This window comes from Schistocerca serialis, chromosome 2 (assembly GCF_023864345.2).
Source record: "Schistocerca serialis cubense isolate TAMUIC-IGC-003099 chromosome 2, iqSchSeri2.2, whole genome shotgun sequence".
In the NCBI taxonomy this organism is placed as follows: domain Eukaryota; kingdom Metazoa; phylum Arthropoda; class Insecta; order Orthoptera; family Acrididae; genus Schistocerca; species Schistocerca serialis.
Window position 1 is genome coordinate 1,078,524,017 of NC_064639.1, and position 20,382 is coordinate 1,078,544,398.

Sequence of the window (20,382 nt, forward strand, 5' to 3'; positions counted from 1 at the left end):
AGCGGCGCGTTTCGTCACAGGGTTATTTGGTAACCGTGATACCGTTACGGAGATGTTTAATAAACTCAAGTGACAGACTCTGCAAGAGAGGCGCTCTGCATCGCGGTGTAGCTTGCTCGCCAGGTTTCGAGAGGGTGCGTTTCTGGATGAGGTATCGAATATATTGCTTCCCCCTACTTATACCTCCCGAGGAGATCACGAATGTAAAATTAGAGAGATTAGAGCGCGCACGGAAGCTTTCAGACAGTCGTTCTTCCCGCGAACCATACGCGACTGGAACAGGAAAGGGAGGTAATGACAGTGGCACGTAAAGTGCCCTCCGCCACACACCGTTGGGTGGCTTGCGGAGTATCAATGTAGATGTAGATGTAGAACCTCTCGGCCACAGCCACGGCCTATGAGTTCGTGAAACGGCGTCCGGTGCAGTACACCGCTAAGACAATTTCTCCTTGCCACTGTTACACAAGCTATGCCCCAGAGTCAGGTAACAGGATAGGGGAACGTAGGTTCTACAACGCTACCACAAATTAGTAACAAAATCACACAAGTCAGTTAGAATGGTTTACTTATATTTGTGAGTTGTTGAATAATGAAGTCTGTAACACTGCATGTAATATAACACGTAAAGGCCCTCAATGGCTAAGTGCAAATAATCGTAGGTAGTCTTCACAGTACATGGCAAATGCAATTTACAACAACTGTCAAGGGCACTTCTAAGAGATCATAAAACGAAGTTCCCTAACTAAGTCAGCACTGGACGATGCTCTATAACCAAGTGGGCGAGAGCTGCCCTTCTATCTTCCGAGTAGGCTTCTGTTCATTGTCATCCGGACATTGGCGGATTGTACTCGGCCGGCATGTGACACAGGCGAAGTCGATATCTTCATCATCAGCGCCTCCCGTGGCGCCGGTGGAACTCGCGAAAGTTGCGAGTCTCTATGGCACTGGTACCAGCTCGCATCTTTGCGCCTTTGGTGCTTTTTCTCTGGTTGTGTCTTCTTCATACGACACAGCAAATACATCATCCACAGACACAACGCAGACACACGAGTGTGTTGAGTCATCGTGACGGACAGTCATTGAACGGATGTGTGAGTAAAAGTAAATGGACGACCGCTGTAAAATCTCTGCGCTCCCGATTCCTGTCATCACCAAAACAAGAAGGGAGTGCTCCTTAGGTAGGAAATTGCTGGAAGAACTGGAATTCCAAAAGCACTTATCAGTGATGCAAATGTTCATAACAGGGAAGCTATAAAATACACTCCTGGAAATTGAAATAAGAACACCGTGAATTCATTGTCCCAGGAAGGGGTAACTTTATTGACACATTCCTGGGGTCAGATACATCACATGATCACACTGACAGAACCACAGGCACATAGACACAGGCAACAGAGCATGCACAATGTCGGCACTAGTACAGTGTATATCCACCTTTCGCAGCAATGCAGGCTGCTATTCTCCCATGGAGACGATCGTAGAGATGCTGGATGTAGTCCTGTGGAACGGCTTGCCATGCCATTTCCACCTGGCGCCTCAGTTGGACCAGCGTTCGTGCTGGACGTGCAGACCGCGTGAGACGACGCTTCATCCAGTCCCAAACATGCTCAATGGGGGACAGATCCGGAGATCTTGCTGGCCAGGGTAGTTGACTTACACCTTCTAGAGCACGTTGGGTGGCACGGGATACATGCGGACGTGCATTGTCCTGTTGGAACAGCAAGTTCCCTTGCTGGTCTAGGAATGGTAGAACGATGGGTTCGATGACGGTTTGGATGTACCGTGCACTATTCAGCGTCCCCTCGACGATCACCAGTGGTGTACGGCCAGTGTAGGAGATCGCTCCCCACACCATGATGCCGGGTGTTGGCCCTGTGTGCCTCGGTCGTATGCAGTCCTGATTGTGGCGCTCACCTGCACGGCGCCAGACACGCATACGACCATCATTGCCACCAAGGCAGAAGCGACTCTCATCGCTGAAGACGACACGTCTCCATTCGTCCCTCCATTCACGCCTGTCGCGACACCACTGGAGGCGGGCTGCACGATGTTGGGGCGTGAGCGAAAGACGGCCTAACGGTGTGCGGGACCGTAGCCCAGCTTCATGGAGACGGTTGCGAATGGTCCTCGCCGATACCCCAGGAGCAACAGTGTCCCTAATTTGCTGGGAAGTGGCGGTGCGGTCCCCTACGGCACTGCGTAGGATCCTACGGTCTTGGCGTGCTTCCGTGCGTCGCTGCGGTCCGGTCCCAGGTCGACGGGCACGTGCACCTTCCGCCGACCACTGGCGACAACATCGAAGTACTGTGGAGACCACACGCCCCACGTGTTGAGCAATTCGGCGGTACGTCCACCCAGCCTCCCGCATGCCCGCTATACGCCCTCGCTCAAAGTCCGTCAACTGCACATACGGTTCACGTCCACGCTGTCGCGGCATGCTACCAGTGTTAAAGACTGCGATGGAGCTCCGTATGCCACGGCAAACTGGCTGACACTGACGGCGGCGGTGCACAAATGCTGCGCAGCTAGCGCCATTCGACGGCCAACACCGCGGTTCCTGGTGTGTCCGCTGTGCCGTGCGTGTGATCATTGCTTGTACAGCCCTCTCGCAGTGTCCGGAGCAAGTATGGTGGGTCTGACACACCGGTATCAATGTGTTCTTTTTTCCATTTCCAGGAGTGTATGTGCTGTATAAGAAAGTCATTTCGACAGATGAGTCTTGTTTCACACTGCTTGTCTCACACTGTTACTAGCTTCAGGCCGGATTTACATCCAGAGATTGAAACATGGCGGCAATTGGGGGATGATATGGGCAGCAATACCGTGCGATTCCACGGGCCTCACGATTACTCTGCGTTGTCGACTTACCGCCAAAGACTGTGTGGCCAGTTCGACTGATCATGTCAGTCACAGGGTTCAGCTTTCGTTCCCCAGTGGTGATGTTGATTTTGTGAGCACGGGGATAAACTGTCGCATCTTCCCACGTCACTACAGTCAGCAGACCTCAGTATTACTAAGGCTTTGTGGTCCACTTTGAAGAGAAGGGTGTGTGATCACTATCCACCTCTACAATCGTTATGCGAACTTGCAACTCCTTTGATGGATGAATGGTGTAAGAGTCCCTCGAGAGATATATACGATCTGTGTTTTTCTATTCCGAGACGACTCGAGGCCATTTTGAATACCAATGCGTTTCCTACAGTGTGTTAAGGATGACACCGTGCTGCGTTTTTGGTGCTTCCATATATTTGTCCAACCTCTGGCAGTAAGAAACAGATATGGGGCTCTTTAATACCGATTTATAGTGCTATAAAAGCTTGTGCGTACGAAAAGGGGCTACACATTCAAATGTATTGGAAGTGCTGATGAGGGATACCGATAAAATGATTACGCATTTGATGAAATAATTCGTCGCTGCTTTTCGTGTGGCATGCTGAAGTGAATTACCAGCAAGGACGATTCGTCCAGGCATGTTCTCTGGAGACGTTAAACTTTCGCCGTATACAGGGTGTTACAAAAAAGGTACGGCCAAACGTTCAGGAAACATTCCTCACACATAAAGAAAGAAAATATGTTATGTGGACATGTGTCCGGAAACGCTTACTTTCATTGTTAGAGCTCCTTTTATTACTTCTCTTCAAATCATATTAATCGTGGAATGGAAACACACAGCAACAGAACGTACCAGCGTGACTTCAAACACGTTGTTACAGGAAATATTCAAAATTTCCTCCGTTAGCGAGGATACATGCATCCACCCTCCGTCGCATGGAATCCCTGATACGCTGATGCAGCGCTGGAGAATGGCGTATTGTATCACAGCCGTCCACAATACGAGCACGAAGAGTCTCTACATTTGGTAACGGGTTTGCGTAGACAAGAGCTTACAAATGCCCCCATAAATGAAAGTCAAGAGGGTTGAGTTCAGGAGAGCGTGGAGGCCATGCAATTGGTCCGCCTCTACCAATCCATCGGTCACCGAATCTGTTGTTGAGAAGCGTACGAACACCTCGACTGAAATGTGCAGGAGCTCCATCGTGCGTGAACCACATGTTGTGTCGTACTTGTAAAGGCACATGTTCTAGCAGCACAGGTAGAGTATCCCGTATGAAATCATGATAACGTGCTCCATTGAGCTTAGGTAGAAGAACATGGGGCCCCATCAAGACATCACCAACAATGCCTGCCCAAACGTTCACAGAAAATCTGTGTTGATGACGTGATTGCACAATTGCGTGCGGTTCTCGTCAGCCACGCATGTGTTGATTGTGAAAATTTACAATTTGATCACGTTGGAATGAAGCCTCATCCGTAAAGAGAACATTTGCACTGAAATGCGGATTGACACATTGTTGGATGAACCATTCGTAGAAGTGTACCCGTGGAGGTCAATCAGCTGCTGATAGTGCCTGCACACGCTGTACATGGTACGGAAACAACTGATTCTCCCGTAGCACTCTCCATACAGTGACTTGGTCAACGTTACCTTATACAGCAGCAACTTCTCTGACGCTGACATTAGGGTTATCGTCAACTGCACGAAGAAGTGTCCTCGTCGTTCTAGGTCTTCCCCAGTTGCGAGTCATAGGCTGGAATGTTCCGTGTTCCCTAAGACGCCGATCAATTGCTTCGAACGTCTTCCTGTCGGGACACCTTCGTTCTGGAAATCTGTCTCGATACAAACGTACCGCGCCACGGCTATTGCCCCGTGCTAATCCATACATCAAATGGCCATCTGCCAACTCCGCATTTGTAAACATTGCACTGACTGCAAAACCATGTTCGTGATGAACACTAATCTGTTGATGCTACGTACTGATGTGCTTGCTGTAGAGCAATGAGTCGCATGTCATCACAAGCACCGAAGTCAACATTACCTTCCTTCAATTGAGCCAACTGGCGGTGAATCGAGGAAGTACAGTACATACTGACGAAACTAAAATGAGCTCTAACATGGAAATTAAGCGTTTCCGGACACATGTCCACATAACATGTTTTCTTTGTTTGTGTGTGAGGAATGTTTCCTGAAAGTTTGGCCGTACCTTTTTGTAACACCATGTATAACGTCTTTTATGCACCTCCAAAAAAAAAAAATTCTATAGTTAAGTCAGGAGAACCAGCGGGACAATTTACTGTTCTTCCATGACCAGTCCATCTGGCACGATACCATCGGTTCAGACAACGACATGTAGTGAAGGCGTTATAAGCCGGACATCCACTGTGTTGGTGTCACACAAGCACTCTGGTTCGTAGCGACATTTCATCCAGAAGACGAGAAATGTTTCATGATGGAAAGGTGACATAAGCACTACCGTTTAGTGTTTCATTGTTCCAATAAAACTTCAGTGCCAAGAATCCCAAACCAGACATCAATTCTCTATTGACGCTGACTGTGCCGTGGGGCTCAGCTTCCCTCGAATTTCCAGGGTCTGTTTGGCCTTTGTTTCTCCGCTTCCGAGTTGTTCTCATTCTGGTGGAGGCGCTTGCCTCGCGGTGGTAGTTCGATATCAGCGACGGAGGCCGTGAGAAGGCGCGGTCGACAGTGCGGCAAACATAGCGATCGATGCAGGAACGGAGGTGGCCGTTTTTCAGAATGAGGGGACCACAGCTGTTGGCATCCTGAGCAAGGGAATGATGGCTCGCCCTGGTCGTGTTTCCACTACTTAGTGATCTTCTTTTACTTCCGTTATTTGGTGGAGTGGTCGTAGTGCTGTGATCCCGGACACGTATTTTATCCTAGTTACACACAGACTTTACGGCTTAACTGTTTGCGTACGTGTAATCCTGGAAACGTATGCCTGGATAGTGTTACTTTATTGGCGGCTGCGTTATATTTAGTCCAATTAATCTGAAGGTCCATCCGGTTCTATTGTGGAGACATCTTCACCGTAATGGGTGTGTATCATTAGCTCCACCCGTGGACACTATGACTTGCTGCCTCCTCCGAGCTGACCTAAGTTGGGCGCTGTTACGTTTAACCCTTGCATCTGTCGGTCATTTCTTGAGTCGTTCTGGGTTTCGGTAACATGTTATGGTGTTTTGGTTCGATACGGCCGCCTCGCATTGTGGGCCTTGGTTTCTTCCAGTTGCCTTGAGTCCCTGGTGGCTTGGCGTTCCCACATTGAGTGTGGTTTTACAGAGGCGTGGTGCTGTTTCACAAAGGACTTTAATTTTTCTCCCGTGTGTGTTTATTGAAACTACTTGTCTACTGCCGGCCGCGGTGGTCTAGCGGTTCAGGCGCTCAGTCCGGAACCGCGGGACTGCTACGGTCGCAGGTTCGGATCCTGCCTCGGGCATAGATGTGTGTGATGTCCTTAGGTTAGTTAGGTTTAAGTAGTTCTAAGTTCTAGGGGACTGATGACCACAGATGTTAAGTCCCATAGTGCTCAGAGCCATTTGAACCATTTTTTTTACTTGTCTACTAGTGGTATGGAACCAACCATTAACATACGCCTTACTGTGTTCTGGTTTTGCCGGCGTGGGGGTCACGCCTTTTAGAAGACGACACCAGTCCGAAGGGGCGGAGGAACGCCTGGGCCTGCAACACTGAAGGGCGGCAGCTCTTGCAGACAGCTCACCGAAACAAGAGTTACGTAAAGCATCAAACATAGTTGAAAGATTGCCTTGAAGGTGTGCCTTGACCTGTGCTGTGAAATGTTTCTTTTGTTTTTCTTCCTTTTCTCAAATCATTAAAATGTTAACAGTTTTCTTGTTGTCTAACTGAAAGAAGATATAAGATTTTACTACGTATGGGGGCATCATGTAGACTTTAATATTTTAAATCAATGTAACATAGTTTGAAGCTTGCCTTGAATGTATGTGTGGCTGGTCCCTAAAGGGGTTCTTTTATCTTAAATGGCTGGAACCTTTTTTTTTTTAAACTATTTATTGATCTTAAATGTCAGAAAGATGTAAATTTGATGGTTAACATTTGTTTTAAGATTTGGTGAATTGTGAACCTTCCTCAACATCTTGAGTTGGAGTGTGGGTTGGGTTAATTGCTTTTTATTTAAATCATGTTCCTTAAACCACTGGGAAATTGAAACTTCCTGGCAGATTAAAACTGTGTGCCCGACCGAGACTCGAACTTGGGACCTTTGCCTTTCGCGGGAAAGTGCTCTACCATCTGAGCTACCGAAGCACGACTCGCGCCCGGTACTCACAGCTTTACTTCTGCCAGTATCTCGTCTCCTACCTTCCAAACTTTACAGAAGCTCTCCTGCGAACCTTGCAGAACTAGCACTCCTGAAAGAAAGGATACTGCGGAGACATGGCTTAGCCACAGCCTGGGGGGCGTTTCCAGAATGAGATTTTCACTCTGCAGCGGAGTGTGTGCTGATATGAAACTTCCTGGCAGATTAAAACTATAATTGAACTAAGGTACATAAAAGCTAACCGCGGTCGTGTCACTTCTATAAAATGAATTAATTTCTCTTTGTCTCCGAGATACTTGTACTTTGGTTATATTTCGCTATGTTAGTAATAATGCGATTTTGTAACTAGAGTACAATGATGGGTAACTGCTGTTATTCACTAGGTACGCCCATATTGTAGTGAGTAAGGGTAGGTATATGACCACTGTAATTTCTACTGTGTCTGCAAAAGGGAATTGGGAATAAATTTCTTTTATCTCACGTCTGTGGTTACATACTTGCAAGTCCTGAGACTACCTTTCTCGGCCAGCAATGATCATGTTCAGATTTGTAGCAAAATATGGGAAAAACACAAATACAACTAGCAGATTGTCTACAGCCGAAAACAATAAAATCTACTGTTCAAAACAAACTGCCGCACACAGCCATAAAATCGTGTTGCAAGCTCGGCAGATGTCGCTAATGTACGCGTACAAATTTTCTTCATTGATAATTGTACGATGTAAAATAGAAAGAAGGATACAAACAGTAAAGTCTGTAGTGGGTTTATAAGGTGTAAAAGTCATTACACTAATAAAATACAGTGAATTAAATCATGCCAAAAATTAGATTGTTGAAAAGGAAAAAGTTAACTGACAGCAATTCAAATAATCTCAAGTGGTGATATTTCAGAAAATGACATAAATAATAAACAGTTTTCCGAGTACACAGAATAATACAAACATTACAAAACAAATAGCTGCAGGTGCCCAATGAATGAAAACAGACTGCCGCACATACCAGCACTCTCTCTTGGCGCCAAGGCAGAACGCCATATAGGCGAGAAGTGGTCAGAGGAACGTGACCGCCAGAGGGTCCCTCATACCCTGCTGCACGCTGTTCCCAGAAATGAATTATAGTTGTGATATGGCGGATAGCCTGCTCAAATCTAAATCTCCTAAAGCACTTAGATTCAAAAGCTGGAGCATTATCACTGACCAATCATCTCGCCGGGCCAAATATGGAAATTATCCCTGAGTTGTGTCGAGTAGCAATAGGGGCCGTAGCCACGCAACTAGGGATTAACCAACAGAAGGCTCGTGCGACGTAAACATATCAATACGTGATTGAAATTATCACTCTGCAGCGGAGTGAGCGCTGATGTGAAGTTTTCTGGCATGTTGAAACTGTGTCCCGGACCAAGACTCGAAATCTGAACCTTTGTCTTTCGTGGCAATTGCTCTACCAACTGAGCTACCCAAGCAATATCTCCATAGCCACAAATACACGATCTGATCAAAAATATAAGGACAGCCTAACGTAAAGCGAGACATACGACTGGCTGTCACCAACTGCGGACGCGCCTATCTAAAACGTGTCAGTGAGTATTGTGTTGTCAGTAGAGAAGCAGTAACAATGTAACAGGACAGGAGAGCTCTGTGACTTCCAACGCGGACTAGTCATTAGAAGTAACTCGAGTAACAAATCCATTAGGGGTATTTCAACCGTTGTAAAGCTGCACAACTCGACTGTTGGTGATGTGATTCTGAAGCGTAAACGCAAAGGAACAATCACAGCTAAACCAAGACAAAGCAGACCTCACGTACTGACGGTAAGGGACCATCTAGCCCTACAAAGGCTGGTTGTAAAAAGTGCTTGATATCAACGAAAGCTATCAGTCATGAGTTCCAAAATGCTAGCTGCTATCTAGGTAGCAAATTGGCAGTGCGTAGGGAATTAAAAAGAATGAGGTACAGTGGTCGTGCTCCTTCCGTTTGTAGTCAATGCTAAGCGACCCATGAGATCAGGTAGAGCTACGCCCCTGGACAGTGGGTGACTGGAAAAGAGTGATATGAAGTGATAAATCACGCTATACCCCGGGCCAATCCGATGGAATGCCGGCCGGAGTGGCCGAGCGGTTCTAGGCGCTTCAGTCTGGAACCGCGCGACCGCTACGGTCGCCGGTTCGAGTCCTGCCTCGGGAATGGATGTGTGTGACGTCCTTAGGTTAGTTATGTTTAAGTAGTTCTAAGTTGTAGGGGACTGATGACCTCAGATGTTAAGTCCCATAGTGCTCAGAGCCATTTGAACCACTTTTGAACCGATGGAATGGTTTGAGTCTGGCAAATAGCTGGTGAACTTTATCTGCCACATGCGTGCTAAAAGTGAAACACAATGAGGGGGTATTGTCCCCCTATTGTTCTTAAGAAAACGCGAAGTCGGAAAAGGTATGAACACATTTTACAGCTATGTGTCTGCGTATAGTGGAGGAACAGTCCAGAGACTAAGATTGTATCAACATGACAATTCACCATGCCATAATGCAGCATCAGTAAGTCAGTGGTTTGAGGATGACAACTGCTTTTTGACGGACTATCCTACCCAGATTCCCGACCTCAAAGCAGTGGAACAATTTTTGCAAGAGTTAGAACGTCTATTTCGCTCCATCATCACCATCTTCTGCGGTTTCGCCGTTTGACCGGGAATGAATTATCAGTCCTCCATAGACAATGAGACCCCTAAAAAAAATTGTGCTCAGCAGAATTCAACTCGTCAAGGGTTGACATACCCCCTATTAATATTCACCAGCAGATGTCCGGATACTTTTGAACCTATAGTTTACAATACTGAAACAGTTCTAATATCAAACTGATTCCGAAAGAAAGCGTCCTCAAAGGCGAAACTAACAAAAAATATAAGATAAACATACACTAGGAGGAAAGTAAACAATGTCTGCCTGTTGACACTGTCCAAGTGTAGCAAACTCGTATCTGGTGGTAGTAGGATCACACTGCACACCAAAAATGAAACAACAGTAAATTAAAATATTCCAGCAGAGAGAAGAATAATAGATAACAGATGAGGAGTAGAAACATCATGAGAGATCGAGAACTACTTAGGAAAACGCTGGGTTACGAAAACCCCTTCTTTCCTTTGACAAATGTTGCACGAAGAAGGAATTTCCGCTCTGCAGCTGTTGTGTACTTACTAGAAATTTGGTATGTGCTTAAACAGTGTGCGGGAACGAGAATTGAACACTGATAACAGTTTCGCATTTCTGACTGTTACATTGATAAACGTTATAAATCTTTCAGATTCCGGCTTCAAGGTTGATATCCAGAGCCTGCCTTCCGCAGGGGATTTGAGAAACTTTCAAGTTCTTCTATTACATTCAGATGGAATACTGCAGGAGCATAGTGTCTGAACTGAGGCTAATAATTTCAGTGTGTCGAAAAATAAATACAAAAATTAATTGCAAAGTAGAACCACATTAGTCGCTAATCGCGACGAAAGGTTTTCTTTGTACCACCGGGCCAATGTACGTCTGGAGACTTCAGCCGAAATGGAATCCGGTGCTTGAATGGGAAAGCTCACGTATAAGAAACGTTCGATTTCCAGTGGCCATGGTCCAAAGAAACGCGATCAAGAAGGTCTGCCGTGCGGCGAGAATGGCGGCAATTCTGAGAGCGAGCGAGAGCGCTGCGTTGCAGGATGCCTGCCCGCAGGCGCGTGCCTGGCGGCAGCTGATAGCGCGTCACCAGCTGCTGCGCTCCTAATGGAAGCGACCCGTTATAAGAGAGCCGGGGCTCGACACGTAAAATCTTATCTCCACCCAGCAGGTATTTTTCTTCATCTCATATTTACTATCTTTTATTACCCTAATCTGCTGCCCACACGTACTCTTCTCGTTGGCAGGTAATTATAATCTCTGCTAAGAAAACAAGCATGTTAATTAAAAGTAACATCTTCACGCCGCTTCCAGCTTAGTCAAGAGGTGTCTCGTTACCTATATTAAGATAACTGAGGGGTTGTAACGCTTTAATGAGAGTAACTGTATTGTTAGGGTTGACGTTCTGTAATGTGCATTGTGTGAAGCGTCTCGTATTAAAAATGGAGGGAAATTCGTTGTAGTGGCGTAGGGAGTGCAGGGAAAGAAAATTAGAAAATTTTACAACTGCAGTCAACGCAGGTATTAGTTAAAAAACAGACAAACATAGACGTTGTTGCTGTTTGGTTTTGTGCAACTCTCCAGGCTAGTCTTTCCCATGCAAATCTAATCATCTCTAAATAACTACTGCAACCTACGTCCATTTGAATCTGCTTACTTTCACTCATCCCTTCTTTTTCCCTCCACAAATTTAATCGTCTTACACCTCCTTCCAGTGCGGACTATTACTCCATTATATGAGGAAAAGTTTGTTCATAATTCTGTTTCACAAACTCTAATCTCTACAACATTGTGTCACACGTTAATGCTAGTATTTAAAGAGAATTATTTTTAGTAACTTCCGTACTCAGTATTATAGCCACACGAATTAGATATAGCAGAAAGAGCTTTTAATGATTATTTAGTTTCGTGACTGAAACTCAGTTGCATACTTTTGTTTTTATCCCTCAGAAATTTTCATTTTACCCCTCATGGGTAATTACCCCCAGGTTGGGAAACATTGCATTAGTTTGTCCTTTTCTAAAACCTGGTTGTTCTTCATGTATTAACCTTTCCATGATATTTTTATGTCTTATATTCAGCATTTTGGAATATAATTTCTAAGCTGAATCCAAGAGGATTATTCCCCGATAGATACTACGTTTACTTTTATCACCATTTTTAAAGACAAATACCATTTTGGTTCCCAGCCGGACTTTTGATATGTTCTTATTTCTCCAAAAATGATTAAATTTGTGAAGAAGGCTTATTTGTAGGAATAATCCTAAATATTTCCACAGTTCCATATTAATACAACCTAAATCAGTGGCTTTCCTATTTTTTTTTCTTTTAGATCTGCAGTCTCTTTTCTCATATCAACGTAGTCAACGTCTTTCTGAGTCATGTATTTCAGGTATGTCTGAATTAAAATTTTATCACACCACAATTTTTTACAATGAAATATCCATTCTTTCTCTCCTACATTATTAACATGCATGCGATCGTTTTCTTGTCTGTTGGGTAATTTCCTAACTTTACAAGTGATAGTTTGTCTGCCACATAAATCATGCTCTACATTGCTAAAAAAAAAAAGCATTCCTGCGATTCGTGTGCGCATTCCGAGCTATGCATCTTGCATTGTTTCTCTTCTCTTTAATTCATTATAGTTTTCATTAGTGAGATTATTTATGTAGGTCTTGAAAGTGTCTTGTTTTTCTTTGATCGTTCTTTCTTCTCTGGCCACCGAATCCTTACTCCTCTACTTCTTCTGTATGTCCTTTTCTTCCCCAGAGCCTCATTAGCTACGTTCCATGTAGTTGTTTTTAAGTTTTTCAATTCTTATTCCAAGTCTTCCACCGTTTCTAAATTTACTAAGGTTTTTGACATCCATCTTTGATAGAGATCTCTTATGCTGCTATCTTCTGAAAGGTAAACTTAAAGAACTTGTTGTTCCTTTTGCTTCTTAATTATTTTCTTCCATTTTCTCCATTTTGTAGCTTTGAACATGGCTGTCTCTCAGTAGCCATCAGACTGAAATTTTAACAACGGTGGAGTTACGCTGCGAACAGAGAATACCAAATTTGTCAGTTGTTTTTCATTACAAAGTATACATACCAAACGCTGGAACATTTTTAATTATTAATTTCTGACTTGAGCGTCCATGCTCGTAATTTTGACTACTGCCTGTTTGCACTGTAACTTCAGTGTGGTTAAAATTTCATTCGAACGAGGACATTGTTAAAGTGCCGATACCTACATCAATGGATTAAAAATTATTGGCGATCGGTTGTCTGTGGTATTTCTCGGTTTAAAATTCACCATTTTGCATTGATGTCAACTACTGACACCATTAAGAAAGGGTCTGATCTACTATCCACTCCTAGATACACTTTGGGGTTTCGAACTTTCCCAGGAAATCATTTATTATTATGTAATCTATAACACATACATATCATTTTGTTGACCAGGTAAATTTATGTATGTCTTTCTTTCTAAGGAAACCATTGGTGATTTTTAAACTGTTAAAGATAGAAAAATGTCTTAGTGTTTTTCCGTTTCATTACACAGTTTTCTCTAAATGTGCCTACTATTTTCGGAATTAGCATATTTCCCATTCTAGAATGAGATCTTCCATAAGTAAAGTCTAATTTTTATTTTATCTGTTTAAGGTCACTTGTAACTGTTAGTAAAAGTCGTTCGACTCTTCAGTTTTTCCTTCTTCTGAGACTTAAGTTGCTATTATTCTTATGGTTCCTCTTGGTCCTTTAATTCCTACCAGTACGATGCATTCTTTTACATATTCATAATCAGTATTTTATCTTCCCCATTTCTATGAATGTAGATGTCAACACCTTTACTTGCTCTTTCTTCCTGCTTTACTCCGCTGAAGGTCATAATAAAGTCACCTACATATTTAGTTCAAGTTGTTTTCTTCTTTGTTTCTGTAATCACAAAGAGTCTATTTCCATTTTTTGAAATGTTTAGCTAACTCGTCTTCCTTAAGAGCAAATCTCCTGACATCCCACGAGGCAACTTTCCTAGCTGTATTAAACCATTTTCTCTTGTTCCCATTTCTGGTCCATGTTGTATCCCGGTAATCCATCCTTTTTCCGAGGCAACAATGCATACTGCAAGTATGTTTATTGAGTCCCTGAAGGAGGTACTGCCCCATTGAAGGTAAGACTGGCGATGGAACTGCCGCCTCTGAGCTGTACCAGCCACTGCTCATAACTCCCATGAGTGAGTATGGCACAGCATTTCCTCTGTCTTCAATTTCATGGCTATACCGCCAATACTCGGTCGTCAGAGCCTCGTCTGCATGGCAGGGTACACCAAAGGCAGGTGAGGTTGACAGTTACATGAAAGAGGCTGTATATTCGCGTCATCTTACCGTTGGTACCCTTATAGACAGGGTATGTGATATTATTACAAACACCTTGACTGTATGAGCCCAGCATGATGTACCACTTCTGGCATGGATGTATGCACTGATTAGTTAGGAATGACTGATGTTGAGCAGTTGTATACTTTTCTGAGGCAAGCTGGCACACAGATTTTGTAACTGGTCCTTAATATTCAGGATACTGGCACTGGGATAGTTGGCATCCAAGGTGGTCCCAAACGTTCTACCAGGAACAGGGTGGGGGATGTTGCTAGTCACAGGAGCAGCTCAACAGCACGTAGATAGTTCATAGAGACACATACGTACATTAATCCTTGTTCAATAGGTCATGAATAAGACATTTTGTAATGACGTGAATGGTTCACTTTAAAATAAGTTTCCTTTACACAAAATAATTAATTTTAAATTTTTTTAGAGTTACTATTTCATATCTAAGAATTCATCTATTGAGTAGAAGGAGTTGTCATTCAGAAATTCTTTTAATTTGCTTTTAAATTGTGGTTGGCTATCTGTCAGACTTTTAATACTATTTGGCAAGTGACCAAAGATTTTTGTGGCAGCAAGATTCACCGTTTTCTATGTCAAAGTGAGATATCTTCTAGTGTTGTAGCTATGCACTTCGCTGTTATTTTTGAATTGGGATGGGTTATTAATGACAAAGTTCGTAAGAAAATATATGTATTGCGAAGGTACTGTGAATATCCCAGGTTCCTTGAATAAATGTCTGCAAGGTGATCTTGGATGGGCTCCAGCTATTATTCTGATTACACGCTTTTGTGCAATGAATACCTTCTCTCTTAATGATGAATTGCCCCAAAATATTGTGCCATATGAAAGCAGTGAATGAAAATAAGCAAAGTAGGCTAATATATTGAAATGTTTATCACCAAAATTTTGCAATAACCCTACTATCATAAGTAACTGAACCTAATCATTTCAGTAGATGTCGATGTGCTTCTTCCAGTTCAATTTCTGATCAATGCACACATGCAGAAAGTTTAAGCATTCTGCCTTAGCCACAGACTTCTGTTCATGGTCTATATTTATCAATGATTTTATGCCATTTACTGTACAGAATTGTATAAACTGTGTTTTCTCAAACTTTAGTGAGAGTCCATTTGCAGAGAACCACTCAACAATTTTCTGAAAGACATTATTTGTAATATCCTTAGCTGATTCTTGCTTGTTGGGTGTGATTACCATACTTGTATCATTAGAAAAAAGAACTAGCTTTGCATCTTCATGAATATAGAGTGGTAAGTCGTTAACATATATTAAGTACAAATTAAACCATTTGTGCACTGTCCCAGTCATACCACAATAATTAAGTTTATCAATAAGAATTTCATGATTCACACAATCAAAAGCCTCTGAGAGATCACAAAATATCCCAATGGGTTATGTTCGGTTATTCAATGCATTCAATATTTTAACAGTGAAAGCATATGTATCATTTTCAGTTGAAAAGCCTTTTTTATTGAAAAGCCTTTCTGAAAAACAAATTGATGTACCAAATTCACATACACGTGTAATTTTCATGTTGAGATATGGCCCAGGGTACAGTCACATGAGAGGTAAGACACGAGGACAAAACATGTGCGAAGTTACAGTGACATCTGACCATGTCTTCAGGACGTTTCACTCTTTTTTTCTCATGTAGTTTATTTCAGTCAAACTTACTTCACCAATAACTATGCTGTACTGATTTCTCTTAGATTTTCGAGCAGTCGTGACAGCGTGTAGGAAATAATATTCCTTTATTTTGGAGGTATTTAGTTTCAAAGTCATATGAAGTACATTTCATCTACATCTACATCTACATCTACATGACTACTCTGCAATTCACATTTAAGTGCTTGGCAGAGGATGCATCGAACCACAATCATACTATATCTCTACCATTCCACTCCCGAACAGCGCATGGGAAAAACGAACAACTAAACCTTTCTGTTCGAGCTCTGATTTCTGTTATTTTATTTTGATGATCATTCCTACCTATGTAGGTTGGGCTCAACAAAATATTTTCGTATTCGGAAGAGAAAGTTGGTGACTGAAATTTCGTAAATAGATCTCGCCGCGACGAAAAACGTCTTTGCTTTAATGACTTCCATCCCAATTCGCGTATCACGTCTGCCACACTCTCTCCCCTATTACGTGATAATACAAAACAAGCTCCCCTTTTTTGCACCCTTTCGATGTCCTCTGTCAATCCCATCTGGTAAGGATCCCACACCGCGCAGCAATATTCTAACAGAGGACGAACGAGTGTAGTGTAAGCTGTCTCTTTAGTGGACTTGTTGCATCTTCTAAGTGTCCTGCCAATGAAACGCAACCTTTGGCTCGCCTTCCCCACAATTTTATCTATGTGGTCTTTCCAACTGAAGTTGTTCGTAATTTTTACACCCAGGTACTTAGTTAAATTGACAGCCTTGAAAACTGTACTATTTATCGAGTAATCGAATTCCAACGTATTTCTTTTGGAACTCATGTGGATCACCTCACACTTTTCGTTATTTAGCGTCAACTGCCACCTGCCACAGCATACAGCAATCTTTTCTAAATCGCTTTGCAACTGATACTGGTCTTCGGATGACCTTACTAGACGGTAAATTACAGCGTCATCTGCGAACAACCTAAGAGAACTGCTCAGATTGTCACCCTGGTCATTTATATAGATCAGGAACAGCAGAGGTCCCAGGACGCTTTCCTGGGGAACACCTGATTTCAGTTTTACTCGATGATTTGCCGTCCATTACTACGAACTGCGACCTTCCTGACAGGAAATCACGAATCCAGTCGCACAACTGAGACGATACCCCATAGGCCCGCAGCTTGATTAGAAGTCGCTTGTGAGGAACGGTGTCAAAAGCTTTCCGGAAATCTAGAAATACGGAATCAACTTGAGATCCCCTGTCGATAGCGGCTATTACTTCGTGCGAATAAAGAGCTAGCGGCGTTGCACAAGAACGATGTTTTCTGAAACCATGCTGATTACGTATTAATAGATCGTTCCCTTCGAGGTGATTCATAATGTTTGAAATCAGTATATGCTCCAAAACCCTACCGCAAACCGACGTCAATGATATAGGTCTGTAGTTCGATGGATTACTCCTACTACCCTTCTTAAACACTGGTGCAAGCCGGCCGAAGTGGCCGTGCGGTTCTAGGCGCTGCAGTCTGGAACCGCGGCACCACTACGGTCGCAGGTTCGATTCCTGCCTCGGGCATGGATGTGTGTGATGTCCTTGGGTTAGTTAGGTTTAACTAGTTCTAAGTTCTAGGGGACTAATGACTACAGAAGTTGAGTCCCATACTGCTCAGCGCCATTTGAACCATTTGAACCACTGGTGCGACCTGCGCTATTTTCCAATCTGTAGGTACAGACCTATCGGTGAGCGAGCGGTTGTATATGGTTGATAAGTAGGGAGCTATTGTATCAGCGTAATCTGAAAGGAACCTAATCGGTATACAATCTGGACCTGAAGACTTGCCTGTATCAAGAGATTTGAGTAGCTTCGCATCCCCTAAGGTATCTACTTCTAAGAAACTCATGGTGGCAGCTGTTCGTGTTTCAAATTCTGGAATATTCCATTTGTCTTCCCAGGTGAAGGAATTTCGGAAAACTGCGTTCAATAACTTCGCTTTAGCGGCACAGTCGTCGGTAACAGTACCATCGGCACTGCGCAGCGAAGGTATTGACTGCGTCTTGCCGCTAGTGTACTTTACATACGATCAGAATTTCTTCGAATTTTCTACCAAATTTCAAGACAGTGTTTCGTTGTGTAACCTATTAAAGGTATCTCGCATTGAAGTCCGTGCCAAATTTCGCGCGTCTCTAAATTTTAGCCAATCTTCGGGATTTCGCGTTCTTCTGAACTTCGCATGCTTTCTCCGTTGCCTCTGCAACAGCGTTCGGACCTGTTTTGTGTACCATGGGGGATCAGTTCCATCTCTTACCAATTTATAAGGTATGGAGCTCTCAATTGCTGTTGCTACTATATCTTTGAATTTGTGAAACATCTCGTCTACATTTGCATAGTCAATTCGGAAGGAATGGAGATTGTCTCTTAGGAAGGCGTCTAGTGACACTTTATCCGCTTTTTTAAATAAAATTATTTTGCGTTTGCTTCCGGTGGATTTGGAAGAAACGGTATTGAGCCTAGCTGCAATGACCTTGTGGTCACTAATCTCTGTATCAGTCATGATGCTCTCTATCAGCTCTGGATTGTTTGTGGCTAAGAGGTCAAGTGTGTTTTCGCAACCATTTACAATTCGCGTGGGTTCGTGGACTAACTGCTCGAAATAATTTTCGGTGAAAGCATTTAGAACAACCTCGGAAGATGTTTTCTGCCTACCTCCGGTTTTGAACAAGTATTTTTGCCAACATATCGAGGGAAGGTTGAAGTCCCCACCAACTGTAACCGTATGAGTGGGGTATTTATTTGTTACGAGAGTCAAATTTTCTCTGAACTGTTCAGCAACTATATCATCGGAGTCTGGGGTTCGGTAGAAGGAGCCAATTATTAACTTAGTTCGGCTGTTAAGTATAACCTCCACCCATACCAATTCGCACGGAGTATCTACTTCGACTTCACTACAAGATAAACCACTACTGACAGACACAAACACTCCACCACCAATTCTGCCTGATCTACCTTTCATGAACACCGTCTGAGACTTCGTAAAAATTTCTGCATAACTTATTTCAGGTTTTAACCAGCTTTCTGTACCTATAGCGATTTCAGCTTCTGTGCTTTCTATTAGCACTTGAAGCACAGGGACTTTCCCAGTACAACTTCAACAATTTACAACTACAATTCTTACTGTTCCTTGATCAAAGCACGTCCTGTATTTGCCATGCACCCTTTGAGATTGCAGCCCACCCCGTACTTTCCCGAGGCCTTCTAACCTAAAAAACCACTCAGTCCACGCTACACAGCCTCCGCTACCCGTGTAGCCGCCAGCTGAGTGTAGTGAACTCCTGACATATTCAGTGAAACCCGAAACCCCAACACCCCATGGCGCAAGTCAAGGAATCTGCAGCCAACACGGTCGCAAAACCGTCTGAGCCTCTGATTCAGACCCTTCACCCGGCTCTGCACCAAAGGTCCGCAGTCGGTTCTGTCAACGATGCTGCAGATGGTGAGCTCTGCCTTCATCTCGTAAGCAAGACCGGCAGCCTTCACCAAATCAGATAGCCGCTGGAATCCAGAGAGAATTTCCTCAGATCCAAAGCGACACATGTCATTAGTGCCAACATGTGCCACCACCTGCAGCTGGCTGCACCGTGTGCTCTTCATGGCATCCGGAAGGACCCTTTCCACATCAGGAATGACTCCACCCGGAATGCACACGGAGTGCACACTGGATTTCTTCCCCTCCTTAGCCGCCATATCCCTAAGGGGCCCCATTACGCGCCTAACATTGGAGCTCCCAACTACCAATAAGCCCACCCTCTGTGATTGCCCGGACCTTGAAGGCTGAGAATCATCCTCTGAAACAGGGGAGGCAGCTGCATCTGGCTCAGCCAGAGACAGTGCTTGAAACCTGTTTGTCAGACGCACCGGGGAGGCTTTCTGATCAGCCTCCGGGGACGTCTTTCGCTGCCTGCCACGCCTTGGAACCACCTCCCAATCAACCACAGGCGACGGCTCAGCCCCACTGTGGGCAGCAACCGGGGCAACCACAGCGGCAGACCGATCTGGGGACAGACGGGACGAGGTTGACATCCCCGTGATACCCAAGTCCGGCTCCCCACAGTGGTGCCCATTGGCAACAGCCTCAAGCTGCCGGTTGTGTGTCACTTAAGAATTCATCAAAATTGATCAAAATTGATAAATACGTTGTCGTCTCTGTGTACAGCGATGTGTCTTCCTAGGAGATAGAATTGAAACTTATTAAAATGTTGGACAATAATTCTGTCTTAGTATTTGTTTCATTTTCACACAACCAAGGCTTTGTCGGTGAAGGTAAACGTGTGGTGCTCACTACAGCTATCGACCACGTACATACGAAGTGGATGGCAACTGATCCCCTAAGGCTAGGTAATATTATTATATCCAGTCTGGGTGGAGTAGAATTGGCGCCGATAACATTTCAGAACAAACACTATCAAAAGCATTTCGCTGCTCTTCTGCTCGGTCGATACTGCATCTTTCTTCAGAAATTTCAGTAGGTGAGAGTGTTCAGCAAAACTTAAA